Source organism: Narcine bancroftii, chromosome 12 (genome assembly GCF_036971445.1).
Source record: "Narcine bancroftii isolate sNarBan1 chromosome 12, sNarBan1.hap1, whole genome shotgun sequence".
Classification (NCBI taxonomy): domain Eukaryota; kingdom Metazoa; phylum Chordata; class Chondrichthyes; order Torpediniformes; family Narcinidae; genus Narcine; species Narcine bancroftii.
The window spans coordinates 96,200,560-96,228,193 of NC_091480.1; the positions used below are offsets into that span (position 1 = coordinate 96,200,560).

The window sequence follows — 27,634 nt, forward strand, 5'->3', positions numbered from 1 at the left end:
CGTTAATGGGTTGTTGGTCCTCGATGCTACAGACCTTTTTGACATAGAATATTGTTTAGGTAATTGAAATCTGGAAAGATGAAGCTTTGAGGGTAGCTGTGCTCATATTTATTATTCTATGAAAATATAGGTTTCATTATTAAGATGCAAATTATCAACTGATAATGAAGTAAAGCAAATCCAGATCAACATGTCGTGTTACATTCAACTAATGGCATACGTTAATGGTATAATCAAATTGGATTATGTGGCTAATGCAGAACAATAACAGACTGAGCTGTTGGCAGTCACTTGATAAACTTTTCCTGAGAATAATGAAGACTAATGTTTACAGAATCAATGGCACATTAGTTAATTGAGTTGAAAATGATCCCAGGACAAGGAAGCAGATAATAACATTAAGTGGAGAGAGTTGTGTTTTCAGCAGATTTCTGCAGGGGGTTTTCCTCAGATCATCTCACTCTCCATACTGTCACTTAACGATTCAGTGAGAAATGGTTGGCGTAGCGGTTAACGCAATGGTGTTACAGTGCCAGCGATCAGGACCAGGGTTTGAATCACCTCCCTGTCTGTAAGGAGTTTGTACATTCTCTCCGTGCTTGCATGGAATCCCCAGGGGCTCCGGTTTTCTCCCACCCTTCAAAACGTACCGGGGGTATAGGTCAATTGGGTGTAAATTGGGGAGCACAGGGCACGTGGGCTGAAACGGCCTGTTACCGTGCTGCATGTATACATTAAAAAAAAATTTAAACATGTCCTATTCTAGTAGAAGGTATACAGCCACTTGAAAATTGAAATATATACTGAAAAGCAGGAAAACCTGCGATTAATTTTGCTGCAGTGACTATTGGAGAAACAGATAGGCAGGAGAGGGCTGATGACGGAGAGAGTCTGGGCTGAGAGCACTGTTGAACAATATTGAACATTGCCTGACTGAATTTACTTGAGAAAACGGCACTGTGCTTTAGAGGTGTGTTGTCCAACGTTCCTCGACATGATGCAGCTCAGAGACACCTGCTTTGTTGCTCAACAACTCAAGACAAATCAAAGACAGACTTGGTTCACTTCCCAATGAATAGTTTCCTGAATGGAATTCCAGACCAAAATCAGTGACTCCACAACCTTTCTCCTCCAATCTCAAGCCATGCGCACTGAGGAGACACATTATCTGTTCTCTTTCCACACAAAATCATGAGTTAAATAGCACAAAAAATGCAAAATTATCCATTAATATATATATGTCTATATATTGCGCACGCACGCACGCACGCACGCACGCACGCACGCACGCACGCACGCACGCACGCACGCACGCACGCACGCACGCACGCACGCACGCACGCACGCACGCACGCACGCACGCGCCTAAATCTGTTATTTTAATTTATTTATAATAGTTACAGTGAAACTCCATCATTGTTGTCCATAAAATCTCATCGCGAAAAAAACGGGACGGGGTTTCACTGAATTTCCCTGTTTAATTTACACACCTACATTATTTCCATTTCTTCTTTATTTGGAACATCCCAGTAATTCAGCATGCATTTTAAATCAATCCGGGAGCCTGACGCCCCCACTCCTGCTGGGAGCCCAACTCCTGAGACCAATGACTCACGGCGTTATATCCGAATTTGAATTAAATTGGGGGACGTAAAATCGGGGTTTCACTCTAGAAGGTTGAATATGGTGTAAGAGGCACTGATTGACCCAGAACATTGACCCAGAACAAGTCCACAGCCACCATCAAGTGCCCATTTACACTAACCCTAGTTCATTCTCCCCAAATTCCCATCAATGTTGATAATCCTACCGCTATTTGTACAACTCCATTCACACTGGAGCCAACTTACAGCAACCAGTTGGCGTCCCAACCCACACATCCTTAGGATGTGGGAGGAAACCCAAGTGGAACGGACAGCACCAGAGGTCTGGATCAAACCCAGTTCTCAGGAGAAGTGAGGCAGCAGCTCTACCAGGTAAGCTACAGGGCCGCTCTTTAGATGGAGTCATCTAAAATTTAAAGCCAATTGTGTGTGCCACATCCTTTTCTTCTAACAGGTCCACAATTTCAACCCAATGGACCTGCAACCCCCATATGTTTTTAAGGGTGGGAGGAAACCGGAGCACCCGGAAGAAACCCACACAGACACAGGAAGAACATACAAACTCCTTACAGACAGCACCAGATTCGAACCCAGGTCGCTGGTGCTGTAACCATATTGAGTTAACCACTAGGCTATCACTGAGTGATTATTACTTGTGTGTTAGTGTGTCTGGGAGGTTTGGAACTCCTCAGAGTGGAGAGTAGAGAGGGAGTGGCTGATGTCTACGGTTCACTCCTCCAAGTTTATTGATCTCCATCCAAATTTCTATGGTTGAAGTAATGCTTTGTAACAGGAACACAGGAGAACCACGAATCCCTCTGATTGCATTAATGGAGGGAGTAGGCACTCTAAATCTAATATGATGATAATTAAGCAGTAAGAATTAGATTTAGGCTGGCTATTCCCTCCATTAATGCCCACAGAGGGGTTAGATCAATGGTTCTCAACCTTTTTCTTTCCACTCACATCCCACTTTAAGTAATTCCTATGCCATTGGTGCTCTGTGATTAGTAAGGGATTTCTTAAGGTGGGATGTGAGTGGGAAGGGAAGGTTGAGAATTACTGCTCTAGACCCAATTGTTACTGAAATATTTTGCTTGAGAAAAATTGTCATTGGCCCATTTCCTTTGGAGTTATGAAACCGTGCACATAACGAGTCAATTAGGTACAATTAAAACAGTGGCTTTCAAACTTTTTCTTTCCACTCACATCCCTCCTTAAGCAATCCCTTACTAATCACAGAGCACCGATGATGATAAAGTGGTCTGTAAGTGGGAAAAAAGGTTGAGAACCACTAGGTTAATGGTTCTCCTCCTGTTACAAAGCATTACTCCAACCATCGAAATTTTCCACCTGTAATGCACAACACTGCTGTCGCAAAACATCAAATTTCGTGGCACACGTTCATGACAAGAAACCGGATTCTGATTTCAATGAAGAGCAAGAGTCATGTATCTGGTGAATCTTGTGAGAACTTTGGGAGTAAAAACAAAATCCCTTCATCTCTAGATTAAATGCGCAACTCAGTATTTTTAAAATGTTGACAAAATGAGAAATATCCTCCTCTTTGCTTATGGGTGGTTTTATAATTTTATGACACGGTGGTTCTGCAGTAGTTTTGTAAGACGAAAGAAGAAGTGCGAAAGGACAAAGAGGGGAGAGGCTCAAATGAAAATGTCTGGACTTCTGTTGTCAAAACTTTAGCTTCTACCAGCTCATGCTGATGGCAAAACCCTAGTTGGCGGGGTGTGCTGGAGAGTGCATGGATTTCCAGCAACGCTATCCCATCAAGCCTGAATTTATGTCGAGCTTTTAATGAAATAACCATTCCAGGTCGTTTACTAAGCTGGAGCTAAAACAATGGACGCTGAGGAGAAGAGGAAGCTACGAATTAATAACTACAAGTCTGGAAACTAATTGCCGATGAGCAATGCTAAATGTACCCGAAAGATAGGCTTTTGCATTACTTCTCCTGGATCACCAACCAGGGATGAATTTTAAAGGAGATACAGGAACAGAGAGACTGGAAAGTTTATATACCAAAATCTCTGGAGTTAACAGAAGCTTCAAAATATAAAACAGCAGACGTTGGAGATGAGAAATAAAACGGAGAATGTTTGCTACACTTGGCAAGACTGGCACCACTTGCAGAAAGAGGAATGGAGTCAATAAGTGATTTGAAGCAGCAGCAGGCACTCAGGAAGCCCTCCTGGGACCCAGATGTGATTAGTGAGGCAAAGGTGCCTCCAGTGTCTTTTAAGCTGAGGGGGGGGGGGGGGGGGATAGCCCCAGTGAACTGCTAACCCGGAGATTTAAGGGGGATCCCATCCCCATGATAAGTGACGCATCACGCAGACTAGTCTCTCCCCCGTCCCCTCTGCCAGCTGTCAGTCTCCGTTCCACCGTCAATTGCACTCCCCCAACCTGCGGTAGCTGACCCCTCTGCCCCCCGCGCAGCCAACCCCTACTGTTTCAGGTTCCAGACCCTTCATCAGACCCTTTAACCTGAAACTTTGGCCCTATCTCCCTTTCTGATTTGCAGTCTGTCCTCCTGAGCATTTTCTAACATTTTCTGATTTTAAATTAATAAGCTTTAAAAAAAAATGCAGGAATCTAGCTCTTACTAAAAGAGGAATTGATGCAAAGACAAGGAAGTCATGCAAAACTTTTCCAAAACATTGGTTTGGCTGCAGCTAGTGGATCGAGCTCAATTCCGGGCGCCACACCAAGAACAGCTTCAAACCTGTAATGATAGGTAAGGATGAGAATTTAGGATGACAGATGGATGCAAACAGCCTTTAACCCATCAGTAACAAATGAAAAGAAAACAAACTGACTGTGGCATTTTTTAATGTTGCTGTGATATTTTTTTCTCCTCCGAGTTATTTACAAAAATGTTCTTCAAACTAATCTTCCTTTCCCAGGAACTTCAGGCCAATGCTGGAGAATTGTCAACTGTGCTCTCAACCTTCAGAAAAGAATCATGTTTCCATCGATTTTACCAGATTACTTCTGGGAATTTAACTCCAGTTTACCAGTCACACTGGAAACAATAAAACATAACATATGGAAATCTTTGGGCCTCCTGATATCTGTTTATGCACATTATAGAGAAAGCAGACAGGAATGATCTCAGTCTCAGAAGAGAGGAGAATCTGTCCTTCTTTCCCAGTGGTGGCTCGTCTCCCATTGAAGGCCACACTATAAATAACCCAACGTACAAAGATAGTGAAGTTCTATTCCATCTGCCTGCAGTTTTGCCACCAACAGAAATTGCCGCTCGGTTTTACTGGCTTCTCTACCTCCCCAAAACAATTGGCAACACCCATTTAAAAGATGGAAGACCCTGTGGGAAGGAACTATCATGTTGGTCCACCTGCTATGTAATCTGAACTTACTTCCCTTTTGCTCCTTTGCTCATTAAGCCATTTCTTTTAACCTGATGACTTGAAGAATGTCCCAACACACACTGAATTACACCATTCCATTGTGTAATTTATGAGCTAACCATGAACAAGTCTGCTGGGTACTTCTTTCTGTGCTTGCATTCTGATGTCTGATGTGTCATTTTCACTTCATTTCTCCTGCATTCACATTATCTCGAGTGCGCTCCATTTGCTGCAATGTTCTGGAGCGTAGTAATGGTGGTTGTGGAATGGATAGGACTTTGGCTGAACATCGCGCCACAGGGCGGTACGGTTAGTGCAACTAGGTTTGAATCCCCTGCCATCTGTAAGGAGTTTGTGCATTCATTCCGTGATCTGCGTGGGTTTCCTCCTGTCCTCCAAAATGTACGGGGTTGGCAGGTTAATTGGGTTGGCAATTTTCCGGCAAGGACAGGAGGGGCTTTCTTCTGTGCTGTATTGTTAACATTTAAAAAAAAATTAGAAGGAAGCATTCCTGAAATTGCAAATCTCCCTCAAGTCTTATTCTTTAATGCTGGCTCCCAAAGGTGTCATTAACTGGATGGCATTCAACATTAATATGTTGGAATTATTTATTTTCAATTTTATAAATCTGGAATGCACTTGTCATACTAACCCAAGATAAAGGAACAGCCAGAAAAGCCTTCTATGCAAACTCTACCCACACACCTTCTGTGGTATCAGTTATGAATAATAATTTGTTGCTTTAAGGCTGTTGCATCTTTAAAAATTTTGTTGGGTAATTATTTAATCTTTTGGCTGCCAAATGCTTCAAGAGTATTCCAGAAAGACCGTTTGTAAGGGGCTTTGAATTAAGAGGAATTTGGACTCCTTGCATATGTATTCTGCCCAGCGACTTCGTTGGATGCGAGGAATCCTCAGAGAACACATAACTCACACCTTCTCCCTCAGACTTGATGTTTCTGGAACGAACAGGTTGAGACTGGAATGCTGTGTATATGGCTCTGCCGGTAAATAGAGAGTTGGCTCTGCCAAAGGTACTCCCTCGAATTGGCGAGCGCCTTTTATTTTGAGGTAGGTTCAGTCACTCTCAGTGAAGATATTCCCCAGGAGTGCTGTCATAACCACACTATTTCAAACTAAACACTTCAAAAGACAACAGATACTTCACCAACCCATTCACTTTTTAGTCAATCTGCAAACCTTGAAAAGTTTTCCATTACGGATTATTAGTATGATTCTACTGAAGTTATCATCCCACTGCTCACAAGGGATGGTAATTACTGTTATTGATTACAGATTACCAGAATTTACTATAACTCCTTTACCAGTTATATCCACCTCTCCATCTGCCTGTGTTTATCCCAACACTTAAGCAGTCCCTCAGAAACAAAGTGAGAACGAGTTTATTTTTATAGTCAAGATATTTGGTTGCAAAATATTTCCTCATCATTATTTAATGCTAATGAGTTTACTGTAATACCAGAGAGTGCTGGAAATACTCAGCAGGTTTCACTTGAATGCTTTGGTTTCCTCCCTTATCCTGAAGACGTATTGGCTGTTAGGTTAATGAAAATCATAGGTTTATTGGCAACAATAAATTATTCCTGGTGTAGGTGGGTGGTAGAAGAATCTGGGCATACAAGAGAGGATACAGGAGAATATACAACGCTTGAAGAAACTCAGCAGGTCAAACAGCGTACTTTATGGAACAAAGATAAAGATACATCCCCAATGTTTTGGGCTTGAGCCCTTCCTCAAGGTAATGATACATTGATGAGGGCTCAAACTCGAAATGGTGCTGATGTATCTTTATCTTTGCTCCATAAGTTACACATGTGACCTGCTGAGTTTCTTCAAGCGTTGTATATTCTCCTGTAACCTCTCTTGTATGCCTGTTAACTGTCCCAGATTCTTCTACCACCCACTTTCTCCAGTATTACCTTTGCCTTTATTTACTGCATCTGTAGACTTTCATGTTTCACGACAGAATAACTCGTGGAAGAGGGATTGATAGTATTCCCCTGAGAACCAGTATTGGCAGATGGGCTGAACGGCCTTCTGTGTTGAAACAAAATATTGTAAGTAAGAGGTCAGGCAATGTCTGAATGTTTCAGCTAGATGACCTTTTATCAGAACATTTAAACTGAATTTACATGTTCATTGTTATTACCTATAATGTTTTATACCAAAGCACATTGCAGCTTGGATAAACACTATGGACAGAATATCAGCTCAGAACTGTTCCTCTGCACTGATGCCGTTTGCGTACGAGGATTCAGCCCTCCATTTTAGATATGCAGAACGTCCCAAAGGGCAAGGCCCTTGTACTGGTGCTGATTCCAGAATATCAAATTACTGTTGTATCGTCTCCTGAAGGCCAAAAAAGATTCCATGAATGTTGATTGATATCCACGTGTAAGTGGTCAGTGTTTTCCTTAAATGGATGAGCAGCTGAACTTCGATCCATGCATTCTCCCTCCTTCCATTTCACTTTTGTTAATGGTTAATGAGGCCAATGTGAGCACCAAAGATGGATCAGGAGGTGGCTGGTGAGGTCATTGGGTGAATAATGGTGGGGTGGTACACTCCTTCTGTTGATTACCTAGGGCTTCTATGTGCTACTGTGTCAAGACCATTCTGAGTACTTATTCTCCACGAAGTAATTACACTGGACAACTTTTTTCCCCAAAAGGTTTGCTTCCTGAAAAAGAATTGAGGATTATGATCAGACAACTTCAAGCTGAACACAAAAATAATTTCAGATTTATTATATCACATAGAAAGTTGGAGAAATATTAAATTAACTTTTACTGAATTTAGCAGGTTTAATCGCATAATGATGCTAACATGTTGCGTTAGTTCAATTGACCTAAAATTGTTTTGCCGCTGATTTTCATTTGTACTGAGCATCTGATGCCCCTTGTGTCCATGTCCAGCAATAATTGGCTGGCATTCATGGATTCCAGTTGCCTGGATACCACTTTTCCATGGTCGCAGTATCCTGGTGAAACCTTTCACTGAGCCCGTCATTTACTATTTTTGGTATCTGATAATTTATCATCTTTCGCTCCAGATGTATTCTCTTCCATATTTTTAGTACATGATGGAGTATTGGTCGATTGTTGTGTTGCACCAGTTTCTCATCCCATTTATAGAAATGCATTGTTGAAGAGAAGCATCAAAAAAACCCTGCAGATAACAGAAATCTGAAATAAAGGCAGAAACTACTGGAAATAGCAAGACACACAGTATCTATGGAGAAAAAGACTGTTAATATTTCATATCAATTCCAGAGAACCAATGCCAACTACGAGTTCCTATAAACCTCAGTTTTACATAAGGACATAAGAAATAGGAGCAGGAGTCGACCATCCAGTCGTCGAACCTGCTCTGCATTTCAAAGAGATCACAGCTGATCTGATGGCTCATCTCCACCTACCTGCCTTTACCCCATATCTATTAATTCCCATACTGTGTAAAAAATCTATCCAATCTTGTCTTAAATATATTTACTGAGGTCACCTCGACTGTTTCAATGGGCAGCCAGTTCCATCTGTCTCTGGGAAAAGCAGTTCCTCCTAAATCTACTACCCTGAATCTTGAGTCTATGTCCCTTAGTTCTAGTCTCCCCCTCCAATGCAAACAACTTACCTACCTCTATCTTAACTATGCCTTTCACAATTTTATATGTTTCTATAAGATCTCCTCAATGTCCACCTCCTCAGCTTGTAGTTATGTCTCCATGTTCATGACTTTCCTACCCAAGGAGACATTTCAACATCTACTCTTTCATAACTCTTTGGGATCTGTTTGTCTTAATAAGATCCACTTTCATTCTTCCAAGATTAGATCTTTATAGCCACTCATGACAACTTTCTTACTCCAGGGATTACCAAGTGAATGTCTTTTTTTAGGATATTCTTTATATTCTCAAAGAGACCAAAATTATCCACAGAACTCCAGGCACAGTTTCAACAATGACCTACACTATTGTAATAATATTTCCCTATTTCTAAACTCTAACACCTTTGTATTCAATATGCTATTTGTCTTCCTAACCACCTGCTAACTAATGTTTTGTGATCCATGCACAAGTATATTCAGAATTACTTTTTTAAACATACGGTACGATAACAGGCCATTTCAGCCCACGAGCCCATGCCATCTAATTGCACCCAATTAACCTACAACCCCCGAGCGTTTGAACCACTGGAGGAAACCAGAGGACCTGCAGACACAGGGAGAGCATACAAACTCCTTACAGACAGCGCCGGATTTGAACCCATGTCACTGGTGCTGTGATAGGATGGGATGGGTAAGTGAATAAGGTGCTAACTTTAATAGCTTGCTCACCAGAAGTACAAGAGTTGGGAAGTCATGTTACAGCTATATCAGATTTGGGGAAAATATTATGTGGATTTCTTATCGCTGTAGGATAGGAAAGATATGATTATAATGGACCGGCTGCAGAAAACATTCACAAGGATGTTGCCAGGACTGTCAAGTCATGTTTATCTGTCATTCATACCATAACCATTGCAGTGTACAGTGAAAATGAGATCGCTTTTCTCCAGACCGTGGAGCTGGTTATTTGCATGGATAACTTACTTCAGAAACTTTATTATAAATAACATAACATTTATAAATATCATGTATGCTAGCCCTGTGTCCCCAGAGTTCAGAAGCCTCACGGCATCTGGTTACGAGGGCCTGAACGCTTTTGTACCTCTTCCTGGATAGCAGGAGGGAGAAGGGTGATTGCGGGAGGACATGAATCACAAGGAGAGATTGGATAAATTTTAAACTTAGACATACAGCTTGGTAACAGACCCTTTTGGCCCGTGAGTCCGTGCCGCCCAATTGACCTACAAACCCGGTACATTTTGAACGGTGGGAGGAAACCGGACGTGACCCAAGCAGACACAGGGAGAACATACAAACTCCTTCCAGACAGTGCTGGATTCGAATCCTGGTCGCTAGTGCTTTAGCAGCTAACCACAACACTAACCATGTTGCCATGGATAGACTGGGATTGCTTTTCCAGGAGAAAGCAAGGCTAAGGGGTAACTGTCTGAATGTTTATAACATCATGAGAAGCATAAGGGAGGTGGATGGTCAGAGTCTCAAAACATATGAGGGTTGCAGGCCAATTGGGTGGCACGGACTCATGGGCTGAAAGGGCCTGTTTCTGTGCTGAATGTCTAAATTTTTTAAAATTTAGGTGGGAGGGGAACGATTTGAAAGGGGACAGAAAGTGTGTGGAATTAACTGCCAGAGGAGGTGGCATAATTACTATGTTTAAAAATCTGAGGGATACGGGCCAGATGCAAGCAAATTGGGCTCTTTGGTTGACACAGATGAGTTAAAGGGCCAATTTCTCTACTGCATTAATCAAGAATGATGACCAAGGCTTGTGAATGCAGAATAAAGTAAACAAAAGTGATATAAAACTTGCAGAAACTACACTGACAGGCAGAACCTACAAACAGCCTTGATCTACATATTACCAAACTTTTATTCAGTAGTATCAATCGTAATGGGATGCTAGAAATACATTTCAATCAAATGCCTAAAAATTTATTTGGAAGCGTAAGAGAACAGTCCATGAAGTTAATAAAGGAAACTATATTGGGCAAGAAGAGCTGCAGGCAAAATTGGAGCAGATCCAATATTGACTTCGATCTCACAGCAAAAATACAAAAGAAGAGAGCAATTGGATGAGTTTTAAAATAGAAATTAAATGTAATTGACACTGAGATCATGCAGTCACGCAGTAATTATGTGAAGCAGCACCTCGACAGGACCTTCAGCCCATCGGGTTCATGCCAGCTATCAACAACCCATTAGTACCCTGCAATAATTCACATTCTCCAAACATTCACATCAACTACTAGACCACCCCTCCACCCAACTCTGCCACGCTACCAACATACCAGAGGCAATTTAGAGTGCCTAATTAGCAACTGGCCTCCAGTTCCTTAGGGTGCAGGAAAAAAACTAGAGCACCTGAAAGAAATCCACACATTACAGGGAGAAAGTGCAAACTCCTCACAGACAGCGCACAAAGTCAACCTGGGTCTCTGGCATTGATGGCCAATGACTCTACCAGCTGAGCCAGTGAGAGATTAGATTACAGTTTCCCTCTTAAATTCAGTTAAATTATCTTTGAGACATTACCTTCAAGGAAGAGGTAGAGGAGCATAAAAACTAGGACTGCCAGGATGGGAAATAGCTTCTTCCCACAGTTGAACAATCCGAGAAACCCATAAATTTATTTTATTTCTATTTCCTTTAGATCGCTCTGTTGAAATAATGGTATCTGAATAGAGGTCATTCAGATGGGAGAAAGGTTGAACCCCGCTCCCCCCGCAAAAAAAAAAGTGGGAATACTGGGATCTTTGCACTTTCTCCCTGTAATATGTGGATTTCTTTCAGGTGCTCTGTTTTATTCCTGCACCCTAAGGAACTGGAGGCCAGTTGCTAGTTAGGCACTCTAAATTGCCTCTGGTATGTTGGTAGCGTGGCAGAGTTGGGTGGAGGGGTGGTCTAATAGTTGATGTGAATGTGTGGAGAATGTAAATTATTGCAGGGTACTAATGGGTTGTTGATAGCTGGCATGAACCCGATGGGCTGAAGGTCCAGTTGAGGTGCTGCTTCACTTAATTACTGCATGACTGCATGATCTCAGTGTCAATTACATTTAATTTCTGAAATTCTCCGTGTCTTTAAAAAGGAGGAATTTCATTTACATGGCTTGGTTAGATGCAGCAGGGCTTGCTACAGTCTTGCAATCCTGATTCAGATCGAATGAAGCCTGTACCATGCAGACTCCATCAGAGGTCCCCAGGTCTCGACTTCAGCAAAGATCTTCATTTAAAAAGGAAGCCCTTTATAATCAATGAACAGTACAAGCCCACAATGTTGTGCCAACCTATATAACCTATTCCACCATCAATCTAACCTTACCTAACCTCACAGCCCATAGCCTTTATTTCCCTTACATCCACGTGGTTATATGTCTTTTAAATGTCCCTATTGTACCAGCCTCCCTCACCAACCCTGACAATGCATTCCAGGCACCTACCACTGTGGGAAAAAAAAAACATCTCTGATGTCTCCCTTTAACGTTCCTCCCCTTACCTTATATGGATATCTGCTGGCATTGGCCATTGCCATACTGGGAAAAAGGTGTTGGCTGCCCACCCTTATCTCTGCCTCTCAAATCACTTTGTTGCTAGGGAAGGGCTGTGGCAGTGTTGGATTATGATAGCCAAAAATCTAAGGCAGCCAAGTGCCAGAACTGGCAATGTTTAAAAATCTGGACAGGTACCTGGATAGGAAAGTATGAGGGATACAGGCCAGATGCAAGCAAGTTGGGTGAGCTCAGGTTGGCACCGGCGAGTTAGAGTGAAGGGCCAATTTCTCTGGTGCATTAATCTATAACTCTCTGACTCTCTAATCAAGAATGATGACCGAGGCTTGTGAATGAAGTAATTGAAAGTAAACAAAACTGATATAAAACTTACAGAATCTATAGTGACAGGTAGAACCTACAAACTCCTTGAACTGTGATTACCAAACTTTTATTCAACAGTTTCAATCGTAACGGGATGCTAGAAATAGATTTCAATCAAAAGACTAAAAATTTATTTGGAAGCGTAAGAGAACAGTCCAAAAAGTTAACAAAGGGAACTATATTGGGCAAGAAGAGCCACAGGCAAAAATGGAGCAGATCCAATATGGACTTCGATCTCACAGCAAAAATACAAAAGAAAAGAACAATTGGCTTACAGCAACTTGTCCAAGTTGAATGAGATGCTTTGTCATTGATCACATTACATTTGGCAGAGGTGGTGCCAAGAAATTTCAGGAGCATGTCACTTGGAGAAAGAAATTCAATTAATCAATAGTGAGTGCCACATACATACCCAATCTATAAGGTATGATGTCAGACCAGAAATACAGAGGTCTGTGCTATCAGTTAAAAAACCCAGTGAGGTAGCTGTGGAAGTTAAAATCAGTTGATAATTTGGAGCAATAATGTCCACAAAACTTAACGAATTATTATAAAACCAAAGTTATCACCACCACATTTTGCAGGGTGTAGGGAAGATAAACAATACCAGAAATGCCAAGATTCCCAAAACATAATCGAAACGAAGAACATTTGAATTTTGTTTAAGATTCGTTGGTAACTAAAATAAAAATGAAATGGAAAACTCCACGAGGTTGAAAACTAATGAGAGCAGATTTTCTATCTCAGCCGACAAATTCTACTTAGTGGATGTTTACCTGCAGCAGATTAAATCACACTGTGGTGGAACTGCTCACTGAATATTTCTCATTTACTTTCTCAAACTGATAAGCAAACATCACAATTCAAGCTTTAATTGCTCCTCTAATAAGATAAACAAAATAACAGATAATTGTGTGAACAGCTTGGAGTACTGCCCAATGTTCTGGATCTGGTTTGTCCATGATCAGCTCTTCAACACTTGCCCAAGACTTCACAATCCCCACCAACTTGCCTGAAGCTCCTACAAACAATGGACATCACAGGAGTTTATTTGTTTGACGGCTCAGATTTCTTCAGTTTCATTTCGGAAAGGGCATTTACTTTCCATTTAGTTGTCTCTGTGGTGCATACACATCCAACGTTCCTTGAACAAAAGAGGACACTTGCTCACAAAGACCAGAGGGTGATCTGCTTTGTAGGTCTGGTGAGATCCACGGCCAGAGATTCAAGGCGATTTAGATCACTGAGGAAGAATCAGCTGGTTGGTCACCTTGGCTTCCAGAAAACCCCTCCCACATGGCTGACGTACTTATCACAACACAGAAAGAGACCATTCAGCCCATTGGATCCATGTCTTCCCACCAGTCAATCCATCAATTTCACTTCCTCGAGTTCCCTGATATTATTCTCTCATACATTTGATTCTTACATCACAACCTAGAGTGAAGAGGTATTTAAGATTATTTTTATTGTCATATATAAAATTAGATGAAATATGACACAAAACCATAAGGCAGAAATAGATTCACCATCAGCAGAAATTGGTCAGCGTCCCTTACATTCAGAGAAAGAGAAGCAAAAGAGAGCCCCCCTCAGTGACGATGAGGGCCCATGGATTTACCAGCAGCACTTTCACAACGGCAACAGCCACACAACCTTTGGTCCAACCCACCTGCAACCTGAGCCCCAGATCCAAAACTCCGACACGATCAGGAGGCCTTCACCAGCCTCGGCACCTTCTCGCATCCCGGTTCTGATACCTGGTACCCCTTCAGCCATTCTGGAGCCAGCCTGGTGTGAGTTCTTCGACCGCAGTCGCCAACAGCCTGCAGCCTACGTGAGTACCTCACCTCGAGTCGCCTTCAGCCTGCAGCCTACGTGGGTACCTCACCTTGAGTCGCCAACAGCCTGCAGCCTACGTGGGTACTTCAGTAGCAAAAATAACGAACTGCTTTTGGGCATGGGAAGGATGTAGAACACCTGGGAGAAATCTACACAATGATGGGGAGAACACCACACAGACAGCTCTCGAGATCAAGATCCAACCCAGGTCACTGAATCTGTGAAGCATCACCACTAACTGCCATTGCTACGGTGCAGCCATGATCACAGAGCATCACCACCCAACACCCATCAGTTTTCTCTCCTTACCTGGGAGACCCGCCACATCGGTTTATAAGTTACTCTGCACCATTTCCACGAGCCAGCTGGATGTCCTTAGCAGATGTTTTCTTCTCATTAAGAAGGGGGTGGCTTTAACTGTTCTTTCTTCTGACTTTATGCCCTGGAGCGTAGAAGAATGAGGGGAGATTTGATAGAGGTATTTAAAATTATGATGGATCTACACAGAGGAGGTTGGCTTTTTCCACTTGAGGGTGAGCAAAATACAAACCAGAGGACATGGTTAAGGGTGAAAGAGGAAAGGTTAAGAGGGCAAATTAGGGGGAAGTTCGCACAGAGAACGGTGGGAGTGTGGAATGAGCTGCCAGCTGAAATGGTGAATACGGGCTCAATTTTAATTTTTAAAAATAATTTGGACAGGTACATGGATTGGAGGGGTATGGAGGTCTATAATCAGGGTGCAGGTCAGTGGAACTAGTTACAACAATAGTTTGGCATGGACTAGAAGGGGCGAAGGACCTGTTTCTGTGCTGCATTGTTCTAAGGTTCGATCAATCGCTCGAGCCCATGACATGTACAGTAAAATCTGAATTCAAGCAACCTGCAGCCTAAGCAACTATCGTGGAAAATAAATAGATAAAAAAATATGAAAGTTTAAAATTGCCCCCCACCCAAACAGAGATTAGTTCACCAATCACAAAACACGCAATAGCAGGCAACTGGAAATTTGACATATCCGGCATCTACCAATCCAGGACACCAGAGGTGTTACTAGTACATGTCTTAAATGAACATGAATTCTTGCTGATGTAGGGCCCTGATGTTGCATCTCAACCTGAAACATCAATAATTCCCCCTCCCGCCCCTCCCCATAGATGCTGCTCGACCCACTAAGTTCCCCCAGCCGTCTGCTATTTTTGCTCCAGATTCCAGTAAATGCAGCCTTTTTTGTCCATTAGATCTTTATCAATTTTTATTTTGCCAACTGTCATCGCTCTTAGAAACAACCAGAAAGGCTGCCTTGAACCTGCAGCACTGACAAAGGCTTTCAACCTGACCTGCTCCTGTGGTTATTCTAACAAATCTCCTCTCCCCCTACCCCCCATTTAACCCACTCTGAATTTCCTTCTGGCATTGGAATCTTTTCCATTCTCCAGGAATATCCCAACAGAACATTGAACATCAGTGTAGCCCAGGAAACATCGTGTCTGCACCCAATATCATGTCCAATTAAATCAAATCTTTTCAGCCCACACATGATCCATATCCGTCCATTCTCTTCATAATCACAGCAGCCTCTGAGATGCTACTGTTGTATCTGCTTCCACGACTATTCCTGTCAGCCCATTCCAAGCACCTTCCAAAATGTGCTCCTCACATTTTTAAATATGTCCTCTCATATTAAATGCACATCCTTGCACATTTGACATTTTTACCCGTGGGGAGAAGAGATTCTGACCGTATCTTTCTGACCATCTATCTGCGACGATATCAGTTTAACCCTGCGAGAGTACATTGAGAAATGGGAGAGTTCAGAAACAGACAGCATGTGGGAACCCCCAACACAAACATTTTACCTTCTGGAATGAACATTCTTTTTTTTAATACACAGAGGGTGGTGTGTGAATGGAGCAGGTTGCTGGAGGAGGTAGAAAAAGTTTGGACGAGTACCCATATAGGATAGGTTCGGAGAGATATGGGCCAAATGCAAGCAGGTGGGCCGAGTGCAGATGGGACACTTCAGTCAGCATGGGCAGGTTGTGCCAAGGGGGCCATTTCCATGCTGCATGATGCGAGGTTATGATGGGGAAGCCCCCTCGGGAGAGGTATGTTGCACAATAACTTGCCCATCACTAGTTGGTGCTCAATTTATTGCCTGGGATTCCTGGAACTGGTTATGAAATCATTATACATGCTTCGAGCATTATATGAGGAACTGAATAGCAAATCTTGACTTAAATATTTTTGCTGCTTCTCAGATGTTTCATTCAGTGTTTCAAAGAGCTGTCTCCAGGAAATTCAGTGCAAACAGTCTTTCCAAGTGAAGCAACACTTCACGGGCATCTACTGCATCCGGTGCTCCAATTGTGGCCTTCTCTACGTCAGAGAGACTGGACACAGACTGGGAGATTGCTTTGCTGAGGCTTCACTCTGTCTGCATCAGTGACTACCATTTCAATTCTGCGCCCCCCCCCCCCCAACCATTGACATGTCTGTCCATTGTCTTCCACCTGTTAATTGGAGGAGCAACACCTAATTTTCCGTCTCGCCCTCTCCAAACCAGATGGCATTAATGTTGTCTTCTCTGGTGTCTCCTGTTCTCCCTCCCTCTCCCCCAACAATTATACAACCTCATCAATCTGTTCCTCCCTCCACAGATCCCCGACTGGTGGAAGTCAGGCAATGAGGCTCAAGGGCCCATACCCTGTGCTGCCATCCAATAAGGACCAGGCATCTGGAGGTACATCTGAATGATACTACTTTGCTGAGCTCTCTCCAATATGGCAGAACAGGCTCAAGGGGCCATTCATACTACAGTTGTACCTCTCTAATCCGGCGTTCTGTGGTCCGGCGTGTTTTGAATCTGCCACCAGGGCGACGCTGTTAGCAGCGCTAAAGCACCAAAATCTGTTTGCACTGCAGCCGAGTGTTTTGGTGATACAGTCCTGTTAATTTCTTATACTCAGCTGCATTTTATCCCTTCTGGATGTCATCCAAGAGACCAGGATGGTGCTCGTGCTAATAAGCATTCCCTCAAGAGGTCAATTTCTGTTTTCTGTGGTCCGCCAATGGCCAGGTCCCATTGTCGCCAGATTAAAGAGGTACAACCTGTACTTAATAGCATAGATTGAAAAATTAAGAAAGAGATTGCATGTTAATTCAGGGAGCAAAAGAATTAATGTTTAAGGCCAATAACCTTCCATCAGAACAGGAATGGTATGTATGACGCAAAAGGCTACAGTTCCAAAGACATGAACATCACTGAAGCTCCTTGCACCTATTTTTCAAGATACTTTGGAGGCAACCATGCTTGAACACAAAGCATGCTGGCATTCTAACTGTCCTCTACTGATAAATGGTCGTTGTCTGCTTGTCTCTCTACTATTGCTGCCTGACTTGCAGAGTATTCCCAGAATTATGCGTCTTTGTTTCATGTTTAAAGGATCTGCAGTCTTTTATTTTGTTTTGCTATTCCAGTGAAGACAAAGGGTCTTCAGACTGGGAGCAGGAAAAGGGGAAAAATGGCTGTTGGGCCTGCTGGAGAGTGAGATACTGGGGAGCCCTCATCACTAAAGGTCAGTCGGCTTCACAGATTCCCACCAACACCTTGCTGGTAATCTCCCTCCACCAACATAAACTGATCCTGTCAACCCATTTCAGCTCAATGCCACCCAATTTACATCCCGTTAACCTACAACCTCTGGTACATTTTTGAATGGTGGGAAGAACCCAGAGTCCCTGGAGAAAACCCATGCAGACCCAGGGAGAATGTACAAACTCCTTACAGACAGTGCGGGATTCGAACCCAGGGCTGGTCCTGATCGCTGGCGTTGCACTAACCGCTATGCCAACAGTGCCTCCCCCCATTCCAGCATTGTTTCAGTGTTTGAATTTGTATGTGTGCTGTTTGATGTAATCACTGTCCCATCTGTCTGTTACCATGCTGCATGTCTAAATTTTAAAAAAATTAAAAATTGTGCAAAACGCTTGAGCAACTGCAAATCCTTTCCTCTTCCTCTTTCTTCATCACAAACGTGGTGCAAACTTCACTGCTTTAGCAGAGATGGGTGGTGGGGGGAGGGTGGGATGCTGTTCAGATCCATTCCCTAAAATATTTCTGGGTTTCATTAATTGGAACTCCCCTCCCCCAATGCATCAGAGTCTGAATGGCATGGGGGTGGCAGAGAGCAGGGGAGGAGCGAAAGCCTTGGATTGGATCCCTCACTATCGCCCCTTCAGGGCCTCTTGCATCCCCGACTAGTGGTCCGATGGCAGAATGTCGAATGGCCAAGACTGGGCACCTGTCCATCCATTCAAGGTGCCATCCCGAGTTTGCAAGTTGCCGATGAGCCTAAGGCTCTCTGGACCATTTGATGTCTGCAGAAAATACATCAAAGCAAAGGTTCATAGTCACAGAATCTTCAGCATGGAAACCATTTGTTTGGATGGCCATCAAACACCCAAAATCCCATTTACCAGCTGTTGGTCCTCTGGTCCAGATGTTGTCCGAGTTCCTGCCTTCATAATTTCTCAAGCAGTACTTCCCAGATTGTAATCACTCCCTGTGTGGGGAAGCAAATCATCCTTGGGTCCCCTCTAAACCTCTCATTCCTCACCTTAAAACTATTCCCCTTGTTCTCAGGACAGGTTCCTATGGAACAGCCATTCTCAACCTTTTTTCCAGCTATGGCTCCCTTAGGACTCTACCCAACATTTATGGGCCCCCTTCCCTGTGAAACAGTCAAGTTTCGATTTCTTCCATAATTCTCTCCTACTGACTACATGAAAAACATAAAAAATATTTATGTTACGTGAGGTGAGAAGAAAACAAGGCTTTTACATAAATGTGCTGTGGCCTCCAGGGGTGGGAGTGGGTAGGGACCCCGTTGAGAATCTCCCTGTCCACTGCTCCAAAATAGTGTAATAGTTCCAAGGTGCAACGTTTGGGTCCAGTGAGCCAGAACTTGGACAGCCGGGAGACGACGATACCTTCCTTTCCCATCTGTCCTGCCAAGTCGAAGATGATAATCCATCTGATATTCTAATGCAATGGTTTTCAAACTTTTTCTTTCCATTCACATATGACTTTAAGTAATTCCTATGCCTTAGGTGTTCAGTGATTGGTAAGGGATTGCTTAAGGTGGTATGTGGGTGGAAAGAAAAAGTCTGAAAACCTAATCGTACCTAATTGACTCGTTATGTGCATGGTTTCATAGCTCCAAAGGAAATGGGACAATGACAATTTTTCTAAAGCAAAATATTTCAGTAACTATTGGTCTAGAACAATGGTTCTCAACCTCCCCTTGCCACTCACACACCACTTTAAGTAATCCCTAACTAATCACAGAGCACCTATGGCAGTGGGATTACTTAAAGTGGTATGTGAGTGGAAAGAAGAACTTTGAAAACCACCAAAGTGACCTGGAGACTCGTTACCCTTAGTATGTGGAGATATACCTTCTGAGGTTGCTTAGTGAACTAATTCACGTGCAAGGACCCTCTGGATCAAGGAAAGCACACTAAGGTCATCATAACACATATTACAATCCACAGCTGCAAGTGATCATTTCCCGTCGGCTGGAGTGACTAATACAGGTAACGAGGGATGCATGCAATGCAATTCCAACACCAGGCAATGGCGAGACCCTCATCTCCCTGGCTCCAATCATTGCAACCAAGAGTTGGTCACATGACAATTCTGAAAGGGATGTCAGCCTTAAAGCAAGAACAAAATTATGCATCTCCTGGAAGTTAAAAACATCGTTTCAATACAACAGATTGTGCTCTATGTTGCATCTTTGTTCCTGTAGAGATTAGACCAAATAAGGATTTAAACAGTATTGCTTCTTTTATGGAATTTTTTTAAAAACACCATTCTGATATAAACTGCTTGCAATCATTGAGGATGAATCAATGCTATTCTGCATCTTGGTATAGAGTGAGTGCCGAGAAATGAGATCACATGGTGCCATTGTTGTGAGAAATGCAATCAATTGAAATTCAGGCCTTACCTCACAGATTGTAATTTTCAACTGTGGTTTTTCTATGTCCATTAAAGCACATTGGACCCTTAATGAGGAGTAAAGGCCATTAGTTCTGTGTGGTCTCCATCTAATCTATTCTAATTTGAAACTTGCTTCTCAGCCAACCTCCACCCCCACCCCCTCCCGACCAACCCCCAGCGGCCCCCACCTCATCTTGAGCAAGCTGACCCAATCCCTCGAACTCTGGGCCTGTTTCCTTGTGGACCAATGATCTTCCCGATGCCTTGGTTCCCGCCATCCACTTACACCCCTCACTTGAGTAACTGACACAAGCAAAAAAAACGCAACTTAAATAAGGTCAGTGCAGAAGTCACTGAATTTCCTAGAGGTGGGCCCACAAATAAAACATTTTAATCTGCCTCATGACTACCATTAAATGGGCTTCCATACTCTGTGAAAATTGATCTGAATTATTATTTCATTCGAGATTATTTTACAGTCATGTAATAAAACAGAATTTCCTTAGTCTACCATAAGGCAAAGATTTGCCACAGCAGAAATTGCCCAACACCCCTTACAGTCAGAGCAAGAGAAGCAAAGAGAGTCCCCCTTAGAGACATTGAGTCTCCATGGATTCATCTCCTGTCCTCCCACAGCCCCCACACCCACACAGCCTTGGTCCAAACCTTTGGCAACCCAAGCTCCAGATCCAAACCTCTGACATGATCAGGAAGCCTCCAGCATCCTCAATACCCTCTCACATCCCAGTTCCAATACCTGGCTACCCCCACCCCTAGCCAGTCTCTGGCCTGGAGTGAGTTCCTTGATTGTAGTTGCCCACAGCCTGTGTGGGTTCCTCGCCTGTCACAGCCTGTGGTTAAGGTGTGAGACAAAGGTGGGTTTATGATTTCTTTATGAGATCAAGGGAAGCCTTTACAACATTACAAGATGTTGGTGAGACCATACTTAAAGTATTGTGCACAGTTTTGGTCACCCAGCCAATAGAAAGTACATTAAGCTGGAAAGGGTGAAGGAAGATTCATGAGAATGTTACTGGAACTGGTTGGTGCAAATTACAAGCGGAGGCTGAATAGACTGGGACTTTTCTCACAGGAGCCTAAAAGGCCAGGGGAAGGTAAGAGGGATATTGTAGAGGTTTATAAAATCGTGAGCTGCATAGAATTGGAAGAACTACACCTTACATTACCTCTCGGCAGTCCCCAACCCAGTTGAAGGTTCCTGTGCCTTCTTTGCAAGATATTGGACCCTGAGCTGATCAATTTGCCCACTGTAAACTATTTATATTATATTTAAAAATGAAGGTCATGAGTTTGATAGTGAATCCTGTTACAGAAGAACATACTCAGTAGCAGCTTTCCTCTCCCACCAAACTCCAACACAATCAAATGTTTTGATCTGTTAATTCAGAATCAGAATTTATTGTCGTGAACATGTCACAAAATTTGTTGCTGTGGAGCAGCGTCACAGGGCAAGTATCGCTAGAAATCACGTTTCAAAAAGAAATAAAAAAGAGCAAATGTGAGGCCATGTCTGTGTTTCATTGTCCATTCAGAAACCTGATGGCGAAGGGGAAGAAGGAGTCCTTGTGCCGCTGTTCATCTTCAGGTTCCCGTACCTCCTTCCCGATAGCAGCAGTGTGAAGAGAGCCAGGTTGAACATGGTGGGGTACTGGCCAGGCTGAGTGGGGGGGGGGGGGGGGGGGAGCTGAATGGGTTGAGCGGAGGGGCTGACCAGGCTGATCAGACCAGGGTACAATCCCTGATATGACGTTCGATGAGCGTTGCACCACTTCCTCCCTCCGCCTTACCTGTGTGATTGCGCATTAGTCAGAATCACACCACTCATGGTGCAGAGGTGGCAGAGCTGTTGGAATCTCTCAGCTGCACCCCTCTGAGGTCTGCGCCCTAGGCGGCTGCCTAGTTGGCCTAATGGTACCACAGTCCTTGAGGATAGAGGCTGCTTTGTTAAGAAACTGCCTTTTGTAGATGTCCTCGATGGAGTGAAGACTGGTGCCCGTGATTTGAATTAGAGAAATGATTATGTCGAACTTAGCTCTGGATTGCGGATCATGAAATGATCTAGTACTGAATTCTTGAAACCCAGCCACAGACCGATGTCTAATTGAGGCAAGTGCCATAGTGGATCTGCGTGGGAAGTGCAATGGCATGGCTACGCAGAATGAAATATTCAGCTGTCAGAACCTCAATGAGTGAACTAGAGGATTGGGAGCTGATTACGGAAAATAATGCTGGTAATACCAGCAAATATGGAAATGATGAAGCCATTGGAAAATGCAATTTCGTTGAAGACGATCACTCAGGTGCTTTCCTAATGACAACCATAGCTTCCTGTGAGGGAACACACTTCCCAAAATAACCTTCAAGCTTATTTTGCATTTTGTGGTTACCACTTTACGAGGCACGGTTAATGCAACGCTGTTACAGTGCTAGTGACCCGGGTTCGAATCTGACTTGGTCTGTCAGGAATTTGTATGTTCTCCCCTGTGGGTTTCCTCCGGGCGCTCCGGTTTCCTCACACCTTTCAAAATGCACGGGTTAATTGGGTGTAGTTGGGCAGTAAGGGCTGGAAGGGCCTGTTACTGTGCTGTATGTCTATATTTAAATTGAGGAGGCCACGGTGACAGAAAGTGACTTGAGTCCACATCTAGCTAATGTGAGCCTGTGGTCCAGGATTGCAAGATCCGGTTGTCACAGAATGAGATCAGAGTTAGCCCAAGCAGGAAGGCAGCGAAAAGCGTGGCTGCCCCAGTACCATGACCAGCAGCATATTCCTTTTAGTTTTGAAAATCCAATGAGACCCTCTAGTCAAGCACCAGCACTGTGGTAAAGTAAGGTCTGCTGTTCCCATCTGAGGCATGGAGTTATACGGCCGGCATAGAAACAGGTTCTTCTACCTCCTTTGTCCATGGTAACAGAGCTAGGCCCATTTGGCAATACTTTGCCATGTCCCCCTACTTGTGGTTCTCAACCAGTGGGCCCCAGCGCGTTTACATGTGGGTCTTTAAAAATTTTAAATAAAATATTTTAAATGAGATAAAGGTGGATTTCTCACAGAGGTGCCTTTCATTTGAAAATATTGCTTACTCATTGCCACTAGTGGGCCATGGCCTGTTAAGCCAGGAGCCATGTGGGTGTTGGACTGAAAAAGGTTGAGTTCTTTCAAAAGAACTCATAAACCTGACAAAAGAATTGTTTAGAACTAAAGAGAATTGTTTCAAACTAATGGAAATAAGACAATGTGGTGCCTGATCCTGTAACAGGAAGTGGGTTATTGACAGAACAGGGTAAAGAGTGCGACGACGTCACAAAGTTCTTCTTCCCTGTTGAACATCCAAATATTGTTAAAATTGTCAACATTTCTCTCCACACATACCTGGGCTTCTTGGGAATGGCATACAGAAGGCTATCCAACATGTGTGTGCATGCACACACACTTGTGCATGTAGATTAATATATCATACCCAGCATGAATGTGCATGCATGCATTATAACATCCCCTAATGCAGCCCTAACCAGGAAGTCCTACCAGAAATTGGATTGCACAGTAATAGCAGACGAGGCTTTAAAAAAAAATCAATAAAACGAATGCCTATATGCTTAAATAAATGGAGTAATTCAATCCCACAATCCTATTGCACAAATATCTCTCCCACATACTTCCTTAATTGGTGATGCAGCTCACAAACACCGACGTCACAACGCTTTTCCGCTTGGCAATTTGCCAATTCAGACCGCAGGGAGATGGTGGCCTGGGGAAATTACCCGGGGAGGTAGAGCCATGGTCCTGGTTAATTTTCCTGGGCCGATGTTTTCACACTGCCAATTCATGGGAGGGTTCCTGGGAAAATTTCCCAGGAACCCCCATTTTACCGGCCTGTCACACCCTGGACACTCTCTGAACCCATCGGGGACAAGGGTCCAGAGGGTGAAATTTCACATCAGGCTGAAAGGCAGTTTCTTACCTGCAGCCATCAGGCTCTGAAGGAGCCCCAAAAAAGCTGCCTTTGTTTGGTACAAATTGATTCTGAATTTTCTCATTTTATCTCTACATTCTCGATCATCCACTTTGCGTGGCTAAATGCTACAATTTGTCACGGTCATGCACTTACCTTCGTTAAGAGCGGGACTGGCCGCCGCTGATGACGTAAGTGATGTGACATTATGCAGCGGGACTGATCCAATCAGTCACCTCCTTGCATGGCTCAGAGGCTGGGGACTGTCGCAGTCACGTACTTACCTTCGTCGGGAGGAGAGTGAGAGTATGTGGCAGTGAGTCAATGAGAAGGGCAGAGGGGTTTATCTGAGTGGTGTTTGGGGAGTTGAAGAGTGCAATGTTGCGTCTAGTGAATAGTAAAAGAAAGTCGACCATGGTGGCTGAAAGAAACGAGTAAGTGTTTTCTTTGTTTGTTTGTTAGCTGTGGTAAATCAGTGCCGGTACAAATTATCTGGCTAGACTGCTCGCTCAAGAACTCTTCTCACTATACTACGTGACATGCTACAAATTTAAAATTAAACGAACTTGAAACTGCATCACAAATATTAGTCACACACGTCATCCCCCCATACACAAGTCACATTACTCCACCCACAGACACTGGTCATTTCCGCCCCCCACCCCCACATATAAAGGTCACACCACCTCTGACAGAGAAACACTTGTCGCTCCTCCTACATGGATATCCATGAATCTCTGCAAGAATCATATCCCCCAACCCCACTTCCCCAGCATCAACAGTTGTCATTCAGTTGCTTTATGTTACTAATAATCATTACTTCATTGATGAGAATTTTGGCAAGATCCTTCATGAGAAGCCACTCCACTGACTGGGCAATAACCAGGTCTGGTTCTGGCCCACTGAACTCCCACTGCTCATTCGGGGGAGACCACTGGTGTTTGCCTGCCACCTGCTGGAACATGCGGGCAATAACTTTATCATCCTTCCATCTGGGAAACTGGAGGACCAACAACCATCTTCCGTCTGGACACCTTCCAACTAGATGGCATTTGCTTCAACTTCTCAGGTTTCCATTAATTTCCCCCCCCCCCCCCCCATCTTCTTCCATTCTCTTTTCCATTTTTCCCTCTGTCTCCTTTTACAGAGCCAAACTCAATTCTCACCTTTCTCCTTATCATATCCAATTGGCATTTTTTGTCTGTTGATCTGTTCTTTGTCTGTTGGTCTGTTCTCCTTCCCTTCCCAGTCTTCCCCCTTAATCTCTAGTCTAATTCAGATGCCTGCCTGCTTTTTGCTTAGACCATGAAGAAGGGTTCAGACCAGAAACATCAATAATACATCTTTACCTCTTATCGACGCTGCGAGTTCCTCCAGCATTTCTGTGTGTTTTTACTACTAACAATCTCAGCATCGGCACACAAATGGTTGCTCAAACCCAGTCCTCGTGGCATTCAAAGCCGGAGAGGGGAAGCCCACCCTGTCGCTGATGTTGAGAAGAATCAAGCTCGTCAATTCCTCAGAATTTGAAACCGGACTTACCTTTCACTGCCGCTTCTACCATCAGGGTGATTAAAGTTCTTATCCAATCAACCCTGAATAACTAGTGTCAAAGTCATTTAAATTTAGTCAAACGGCACAGTAACAGGCCATTTGGTCCACGAGCCCGTGTCGCCCAATTACCCCCAATTAACTTACAATCCTGGTACCCTCTGAAAAGTGGGAGGAAACCGAAACCCCCGGTTAAAACCCACGCAGACAAAGGGAGAACAATACAAACTCCCTACAGACAATGCAGGATTTGAACTCTGGTCCTGTAAAGGTGTTGCGCTAACCGCTATGCTAACCATTCTGCCCTAAAGAAGGTTCTAGTTACCCCAGCAAACATTATCTCTGCAACTATCCAGCAAGAAGGACTTGGCATGTTTCAATGAGATCACCACTCTCTCTTCTAAATTTGGAGAGGTACTGGTCAGGTCTGCTTCAGGACCATATCACACAAGTGATACAGACACCTGTAGGACACTGGGAGCAAGAGACGCATATTTAAACAATGGCTAATGATGACATCCTTCCTGACAGGTTGGATACCTTCTGCATGAGGCTTGATGACAAAAACAAGGTCACATCAAATAAATCCTCGTCTCCCCCTGAAGAAATAGGCACCTTGCATACCCGTGGCTGAGGTGAGGAAGATCCTGTTCAGGCTGAACCCACTCAAAGCCGCAGGTCTACATAACGAACCTGGTCGGGTGCTGAAGGTCTGTGCTGCCCAGTTGCCGGAAATCGTAAAGGATACCTACAATATCTCGCTGCAGCAGTCCACTGTCCCCTCAGGTTTCAAGGCAGCCACAATCATTCCACTACCTAAGAGCGTGACAGTAAGCAGACTAAATGACGAGTACCCAGTGGCACTGATATCTAAGTGATTTGAGTGGCCTGTAACAGGACACATCAAAGCAATACCTCCCAACAACATTGGACCCATTCCAGTTTTCCTGGTCCACAGGAAATGCCATAGCCTTGACTCTCCATTCAGTCCTGACACACCTAGAGAACGATGCCTCATACGCCAAGCTGTTCATCAACTTCAGCTCGGTGTTCAACACAATACCTTAGTGGCTGGTGGATAAACACTGGGACACAACACCTCTCTCTGCCACTGGAATCTGGACTTCTTGATGGAAAGATTGATAGACAGCATTCTGTTACCATGACAATCATCCCAAATATTTATTGATATTTATTTTGATTTTTATTTACCACTTAATGGGTGTTTTTGTGCATGCACCGTGGACTGGAGAGATGGAGTTTCATCAGGTTTTATATGTATAATCAGATGATGGTGAACTTGAACTGATCTCTGAGACAGCAATCACTGTCTGGCTACTATACAAGGAGATCCTTGTGTTTAGGGAGACCAGATGCGAACATAATATTTTGGTGCAGGCTCATCATATCTCAATATAATTCCAGTACTCCACACTCTGTACTGTGTTTCATTCTGCTGGAATTGTGTATGGTTACACTTGCTGGATAGCATGCTAAACAAATCCTTTCACTATATGTCAGCCTCTGCAGTAATAAGCACAACCTTCCATGATTGATGCAACTTTAAAACAATGGTACAGATTTTGGGTATTAAACATTTTAAAGATCTATTTGTCGAAGGGAGTCTTGCTTCCTTTGAACAACTTCCAGTTACTCTTTTTTTAAATTATCTACAGATTAGAGATTTTTTTATGATTTCAATTACATCCTTAAGAGAATTGATAAGAATTTAATTGATGTAATTTTTAATTTAC

The 27,634-nt window shown here is 43.5% G+C and overlaps 1 long non-coding RNA gene across 3 annotated transcripts; it reads right to left on the reverse strand.

Moving 5' to 3' along the window:
* Positions 1–7,121: 7,121 nt before the first annotated feature.
* LOC138746703 (uncharacterized) lies at positions 7,122–27,549 on the reverse strand. 3 transcript variants are annotated; one of them, XR_011347046.1, is made up of 4 exons: positions 26,505–27,549; positions 20,363–20,420; positions 14,661–14,793; positions 7,122–7,694 (listed from the first exon to the last, which is right to left on the reverse strand). It is a non-coding gene; the product is annotated as an uncharacterized lncRNA (long non-coding RNA). The 3 variants fall into 3 exon arrangements; XR_011347045.1 differs by lacking the exon at positions 26,505–27,549 and adding an exon at positions 23,750–24,956; XR_011347047.1 differs by lacking the exons at positions 7,122–7,694; positions 26,505–27,549 and adding exons at positions 12,687–13,946; positions 23,750–24,956.
* Between the last annotated feature and the right edge of the window lie 85 nt (positions 27,550–27,634).